At 33.2% G+C, this 8,457-nt stretch overlaps 1 long non-coding RNA gene across 1 annotated transcript; it reads right to left on the minus strand.

The window, feature by feature from the left end:
• LOC104710890 lies at positions 3,573-4,914 on the minus strand. The gene is made up of 5 exons (XR_755136.2): positions 4,731-4,914; positions 4,308-4,569; positions 4,179-4,214; positions 4,028-4,092; positions 3,573-3,900 (listed from the first exon to the last, which is right to left on the minus strand). It is a non-coding gene; the product is annotated as an uncharacterized LOC104710890 (long non-coding RNA).

An 8,457-nucleotide genomic window follows, 5' to 3' on the forward strand; every position in this document is an offset into this window, starting at 1 on the left:
AATGAGATTACTTATGCAATCAACATACATAAGCATGGTGATGATCAGATGATGAATGAAGAGCAATGTAAGGTGTTTCAATACCGTAAGTCGTTGTAGCATAAAAGATGTCAAGACAAGATCAATGCATTTAAGTTAAGCCAAATATAAAGTTGATTTGTTCTAACAACCTAATGACATAAAATGAAATGCAATAAACTAAGGCAACTTAAGACAATACTAATGTAAAAATAAATTATAGAACAAGTGTAATAAACTATGATAAGCAAGAGAAAACTACTAAAAAATGCAATTAAGAGCAAACTGGAATGAAACAGAACATAGACAAGGAAATAAACTAGCGCTCGAGTAAGTGCTCGGTGACAAATGATTATATATGAAAGCTGTAACAAAAAAAAGAGCAATTAGGTCCTAGAGATGGGAGTAATTGGTTGGTATCAAGCTAAGCTTATCCAGACTGTTTAACAAACTTCATAGAAGCTATCCCCAGACAATGATCTCATATACTTGCTAATCCACTCTCATGACAATAGCAATCAAGTTTAGTAACATTCTACCCAACTCTCATTGGTGAAACCATACTAAACATGCATGAAGATCCAGATAATTATTTGTCAAAAACCACCATAGACAACTAATCTCTTAGGCTAGACACAGTAATCTCTGGTATTAGTCTTATCTAGCATCTTAAACATCTTTTAGAAGTTAAAACACATGAGATCTATCTTTAACTTCTCAGAACAAAGATAGCATAGAGTTCTCCTAACCCAGAAGGGATTTGTAAACAATCAAGCTTAAACACTCTAGATAAACAGATCTCTTAACCAACCTATCTCATCTCTAAGATCCTAGTTTACTACTCAGATCTACAAATAATGATGAAGAACACAAACCCATAAAGTGATAAAACAGACATGATATGATAGATAAGAGAGAGATGAACAATTTAATACAAAGAAGTGAAAGCAAATACGCTGCAGATTCAAAGTTTTGAAGATTACAAATTTTGGTGGGTAAAAATCCTAGAAAAGATAAGAAGATGCAATAAAGTAAAAGTAAGCTAAAAATGGCAAAAACTAGGTTATGAGGTGTCTCTTTGCGGGCACAGGTGAAAACACATATATTTAGTAGAGGGGGGGTAGACCTAGTTGGCTAGAAGAAAAAAATAGAGAGTTGGTGGCTTTTACTTGACCATGTGCTCGACCATATGCTCGACCAAGTGCATGGTGGAGTGGTTGGTCGAGTAGCTCTAGTCTGATCTGGGATGATATCTGTTCAGTAAAACAGGGATAAACGCTTGAAACACACCTCTGATTGACCTGAAACCACCAGAACTGAAAATCTAACTCGATTTCCTACAACTTTTGTGAAGAACTCTGAAGTTGAATACTAACTAAAGATCTTCGTTAGAGTCGATCTTTGAGGGGTTTGTCATGCATCCGACCGAGTGCTCGCCCGTGTGCCTGATTGAGTGGTGTGGTTGAGTGCCTTCTTTTCCCTTCATGATACTTCCAGTCCTCTTGTTTAGCTCCAGAAATAATACCAAGGCCTTCATTAGAATTTTAGAGCTCCATAATACCTAATAAGACTCCAAATGCACAAATGTATACAGTGCATGCTTTTAAACATCCTAAGTGTATATTTGGACATAAATTGTTATAAAACCTAAGAAAACACTTCTATATGATGCAAAACATAAACTAGACAAGGCCTATAATATGGTAAAATAGAGTGACATCAACACCCCCATACTTAGTCTTTGCTTGCCCTCAAGCAAACAAACAAGACATAAGTAGGTAGAGAGGTTTGAAAGTGGGATCTAAGAACCTAAAACCTATTAATAAACTAGCTAGAATCAATGTCTAAGTACTAATACTACGATGCAAGGTGAATGAGCTGTACTTAAAAACTTTAGACAAGCCTATAATATCAAAATGCATTCAGATCAATCTTTCCTTTAACATTCATTAAAAAAGAACATGGATCAGATTATGCAATGTTTAAATTCATAATCCTACCCTTTAGCTTCTGTTCTTATTAAATACACTCATTTCTCTTTGTTCTAAGTCTTAGGAGTTATGAGAGACTTCTTTATTGATTCTTCTAGTGGATTGGGGTTTTCTTTCTTATTCACTATGATTCTCTTTTCTTTTTGATTCTTAAGACATAAAAGCTTTTTGCTATACTCTTCTTTTCTTTCTTTTTTTTCTTTGACCAGATCTATGCTTTATACTTTCCAAATCCTTTACTAGAGCTTAGATTCATTTAAATGCATTCCCCTCCTAAAGACTTTAACCTTTTCTCTTTCTTTTCTTTCTTTTCTTTTTCAACCAAACCAAGTCCCAAACCCAGAAATAAATCTCACCTAGTCCTATCTAGCTTGAAAATTGCAAACTAGAACTACACATGGCTCCATTCCTGTCGGTTCAAACCTAACCCTTTCTACCAAGCTCAATCCCAAAAAGGCCTAACACTCAACAATAAACATGGCTTGAAAGAAGGGTAGGTTAAGGGTAGGGGAACTGATTCAATGATGAAACCAGGTACTTGGATCAACAAGAGTGGTGAAAAAGGAAAGATGATCCAAATATGTAGTTAGTATCCATTAGTTTAAAGCAATGCACAACCAGATAATTATAAATCAAGATTAGGTTCTTATAAGTAGGAAATGATATCAAATCACAACATGCTTCAATTTAGACAAGAATGCAATATAGGAATTCAAGACTTGGTTCAATCTTATGTTTCTACCTCACTCAACTAGCATCAAAGTACTATTAATTTGGGCATTGATCCTAGTCTAGCAAATTTAAACAAGTTAACAAGGCTGAACTCAACATAGATCCCTAATGCATATATGCAACAGTCCTACATGAAACATACTAATAATATCCTAATATGGAATGCAAACTACATGAACTCTCTGTTTTTTAAAGATTTTTTAGAAATCTTTCAAATTTTTAGGGTTTTGCTATGCCATAAATATGATGTAAATACTAACATGATTATGCTAAAAACTTGAAATAAGAAAACAGAAAACCACATCAAATGTCATCCCAAACCCTCCCCAAACTTAAATTACATTGTGTAAGGAAAATTTGGAATAGGATTCAAGAATCAAGAAACAACACAAAAACAAGAAATGCAAGGGTATATAAAAAGATAGAGCTGGAGTATTACTTGGGATCGGCTAAGGGTGTGATTGATTTATGGATGTGTTACTTCTAAGTATCTAGTTGATATTTACTAATTATTAAATATTTTTTTTAAATTATCTTTCAAAGCTTTTAGGTGTGTCACAGGGTTTGGTTTAAACTTTAAAACAAGCTGGACAGTGGTTATCTGTAGCCTGTTGTAGGCTGCAACTAAACCCAAGGCCGAATTCATGTCCCATAGAGCCTTGACGCGTAAGAGACTAAGAGTTAGGACCACCATCTTGACCCACTGTTGGTATCTGCTTTGATGAGAGAGAGAGAGAGAGAGAGAGAGAGAGAGAGAGAGAGAGAGAGAGAGAGGATTGAAATTTTTGTATGAGCTACAATACCTCAGACTAATTTTTGTATTTTGTCTAGTTTCCAACAGCTAAAACATGTTCCTGCAAAAGGTAGCAAATTGTTCTTCACTCCCTAATTCATAATTACACCTGCAACTGCATAACACCATTGTGTCGTTCTTTATGCAATTTCATCTGTAGTTTTAAGATGAGATTTTTCCTCTAGTCCTGACTATAAATTTGCAAAACTTTCTTTCAAATAATGAACCAGCCTGAAAGCAAGAAGATCCCCGCACAAAATTTTCAACCAAAGATTATACACATCCAATATGTGGGAACCATCATGCTTCGATTTCCACCGTAATCAATGTCTTGTCCATTACAATGAAGTTATCCATTAATGGAATCTGCATTAACAGAGCAAGTGTCTGAAGTGGCTTCCAACTCTTATAAAATTTACATATTCCACATAATAAGTATAGATAATGACTGTGAAATGCAATCTTAAAGATAAAATCACTTTAGAGAACTTACTGTTGATATCATCTTGAGATTTGTTGAAGAATTGCTCTTTCTTCGGGTTCAAGAAGTTGTTCAACCTAAATACTCAAACCCATGTAAAGCAGGATTAAAAACTGAGAGATCTTAAGAGACTTATGAATTATGATTGAAAAAGAAGAAGAACCTCTTTCTCCACCAAGTTGACAATTCCACTTTAGTCCTGAGATATCCATCCAAGAGAATACCACATATAAGATGTGCAAAGAATAAGCTGTATTTAGCATGAATCAAGCTACAATGAAGGCTTTATTACCTTATGTATTTGCAGTTAATAAATTGTTGACAGACATACTGATAGAGTTGCCAAGCATCTCCTCCAATCATGTCCTCGGTTGCTGCTCGCATCGGGTGATAGGAGGATGGTCTCCAGCATCGGTCCCTGACTTTGGCTTATGGAAGCCATCTGAGACCAGTCTCTGTACATAACCACCCCCACACTGGATTACTAACTTGTTCTCTGAGTGTGTCTGTAAAGTCGAATGAAGAAGGATATGTTGTACTCTGTTCGCGGATAGCTAGCACAAAACGAGAATGTTATGTTAAAGCAGGGAGGATAATTTGAAACTAGCTTCGATCAAATTTTAGACTCATGATTCATGAACTAGATTAAGCAACGGCAAATGACTATAAACGCAACATTATAAAAACCAAAAACAGAAAAAAGTGAACAACAAACCTGAATGAATGAATTAATGAATCATTCATTTTGTACCAGTCTTCACTCATATTCATCAACAACATCTCTCAATTCATGGATAATTCAAGAAGAATTGACACAGGTTGGAAGAACCAAAGAAGAGGAGAAGAAGAGGAAAGATTCTTTGGACCATCCGACAAACCCGCAAACCAAACGAGTCAAATTCGCAAGACCCGCTATCTTTTGGACATCAACTTTAAAGCCTATATATATCCAACCGGTTAATTGACATAGCGGACATGGCCTGCGGGCTTTAGGCCCGTTTGACACCCTAACTACTAGCATATTTCATTACTAATTTCTAAATTATATTCAAACTTTTCAAAAATTTTTGATATGTCGAAGATATTCTTTACGTGCTCTTCATCATTTTCGATAACTATCCACGCAAAACCCTAAACCCTACAATCTTCTCAAATAATAAAATAATTATAAATGTCTCACTCGCATTATATTAGCTCACTAAACACAATAAACTGTTTCTCTATAGCAAAAGCAAACGAATTAAATTACTCTAATGGCTACTACATTTGCCTTTATAATAGATATGATGTGGCGGCAAAAAGGTTTTATTTTCTTTCCTACTTCTTCTTATTTCATGTAACCATCTCATACTATACTTCTCAAATTTACATTTTGTCGTGTCTAATGTCGTTTGTTTATAATTTTTTTACTTTAGGGTGTGAAGATCCATACTTATGAATGATGATCTAAAACATGTTGATTGGTAAGTATATTTGATCAAAAACTGTAACAGTGCAGATCTATATTACTATTTACTAGCCAAATTATCATTTACAAATAATAATACTGTTTTCATTTCTAGACTTGATTGTTCAAGTCGTAAACATCGGGGAGAAGGGATGCTTGAAGCGAAAAAGCCAACTAAAATGCTCAATTTTGAAATGAGGGATGATTAGTAAGTTATTACTATTAAAATCAAAGATGGTGAGGATAATGATGATGTGAATGATGGGATGAATACAGACAAGAAGCTGAAGGGTGTTAACCCGCAGTACATGTTATGGAGTTGAAGTTTGGTTATTTGTTTCTTGGTGTGTTTTATTTTATTTCTCAAACATTACTAGATTTTTCGTTCAATGGTTTTTGGTTCAAGTTGTCAGTAACAAGTTTGGTTTTGGTCAACTTTTGTTTGTTATTCAATCAATTCAATATAATGATACAACTATTATTAGTGAACATTTTATTTATATGAAAATATTAAGTTATGCAATTAGTGGTATTGGACAGTAAATTAATATAGGGTTTGTTTAGAAATATAAATAATTAAAAATCTCACAAGTTTAAATTATATATACACATCCATCAAATAACATTCTTATAGTTTCCATGAATAATAATATTATGTTTTAAATACATTGGTGTATATTGGCCGTTTACAATAATAATATAGAGTAATAACTCAATCTAACTCATATATATATATATATACACAAAATAGAACAGTGAAAATAATACTATATATAAAAACAAACTGTTTTGTACCACGGGTTAAATCAGAATTAACAATTAAATATAATTATATTATTTCAAACACTAAAAAAAAAAATTAACAAACAAATATAACTTAAAACTAAAATATTTTTGTCTAAAATAAAAGTTGTTTCGTGGTGTACTACGGGTTAAAATCTAGTATATTAATATTTTTAAGTACACATTTTGTATTATATCCTTATAATTATGTTTATTTGCAATGTGAATCCCTACAAAATTGCACAAAACTCAATAAGTAAAATATGGTAAATTGACTAAATCAATTAAGTTTATTCTTAATAAAAATAATAATATATAAATATTTAAGTTTCCTAAAATTGCTCTAAATCTCTCTTCCAAATAAATAAGGTTCCTAAAATCAACAAAATATCATATAGATGCAAATGATTTTTTTTTTCAAACTCGCTACCATCTCCTTAAAAATTTAATGCAGTCAAATTTACAAGCAAAAGTGCTCAAAAAAAATATTTTGATAGAAAAAGTATTCTAATTCTCATAAAAAAACACAATATATAACATAAATTATAAATAATTAAAAAAATATAGACCTGCGTTATACCCCAGATTAAAATCTAGTTGTGATACATATTACTAAACTTAAAAGCTACTAGTGCCTTTTTTTAGAGACGAGTACGAGTTAGATACATAATCAAAAAGGGGTTACATAGATAATCCAACCTGACTAAAAGTGTTAATACTATACCAGATAAACATTATAATTTAACATCATCTGTTTAAAATTATTTTTTTATCGAAAATTTTAAATAGCATTATTACCTAGTACAAATCGTTAAATAGAAACAAAGAAAAAATAGAAAAAGAAAAACAAACGAAATATTACCATATGTGGAAGTAAAATGCATGAAAAAAAGGCAGGTCATCTTCTGTTTATTATGGTATCAAGATGGTTAAAAAGTGTTAGTTATTTGTCTGTTCATCAAAAGCAAAGATAAGAACCTCTATAAATTAGATATCTCAACTTACTTGATGATAGACATGTTTTCACCCAGGGTATTAATTCCCTATGCAGTTGTAGTACCAAGGGTTATTAATCCAAATGGTTGTGTATTGCTAGCAGGAAGGATATGATCAGTACAATACAAGTCAAGTCAAGCAATTAAGGTTTAGGTTTTAACCGTCCTAAAATAAACAAAGTAAAAGAATATAAACAAGTAAACCACACGACCTAAGCACTCGATGCAAGCAATCGAGCACATGATCGAGTGGGGTGGTCGAGTATGCAAGTAAGATATGAACAGCTCGAGGTATTACTCGATGCAGGTTATCGTGTACCTGATCGGGTAAGAGGTCGAGTAAGTAAAGAAAATGTAAACAAATGAAATACGAAAGTTCCTAAGGATGGGGGTAATCAAATTCTAAGTGTTCTAGACCAGTACGGATGCCTTACATACCTCAAGCAATTATTTCCTNCAATGCAAGTCAAGCCAAGCAATTAAGGTTTGGGTTCTAACAGTCCGAAAATAAACAAAGTAAAGGAATATAAACAAGTAAACCGCACGACCTAAGCACTCGATGCAATCAATCGAGTATAGGATCGAGTGGGGGTGATCGAGTATGAAAGTAAGTTATGAACAGCTCGAGGTATTACTCGATGCAGGTTATCGTGTACCTGATCGGGTAACTGGTCGAGTAAGTAAAGAAAATGTAAACAAATAAAATACGAAAGTTCCTAAGGATGGGGGTAATCAAATCCTAAGTGTTCTAGACCAGTACGGATGCCTTACATGCCTCAAGAAATTATTTCCTAGACAATGAACCTCTAAAATCTTGTCACCACACTTTCGCACTAGCAACAATCAACCTTGAACATACTACCACACTGTCGCACTAGCAATATGAACAAGCAGGCATTAAGAACAATTCATTTTTGTCAGTAAACTTAGACTTATCTGATTTTGTCACTCAAAGTTAAGTAAACCTCTAGCATTGACCTAATCAAGCATTTTATCTACTCCTTTCGGCCTGTAGCGTTGTAAACGCCCTAGATCTAATCTCAACCTTTCAGTATGTTGACAGCATTAAGAACATCAACCTAGAAGGAAATATATCAATCATCACAATCAACTAAAGCATCCTAACTGATCAAGAGCACCTAATCATCTATCCCATCCCTAGAAACTTTACTACACTACTCGGACATAGAAACGAATGACAAAACAATCATAATAAA

Source organism: Camelina sativa, chromosome 9 (assembly GCF_000633955.1).
Source record: "Camelina sativa cultivar DH55 chromosome 9, Cs, whole genome shotgun sequence".
Lineage (NCBI taxonomy): Eukaryota > Viridiplantae > Streptophyta > Magnoliopsida > Brassicales > Brassicaceae > Camelina > Camelina sativa.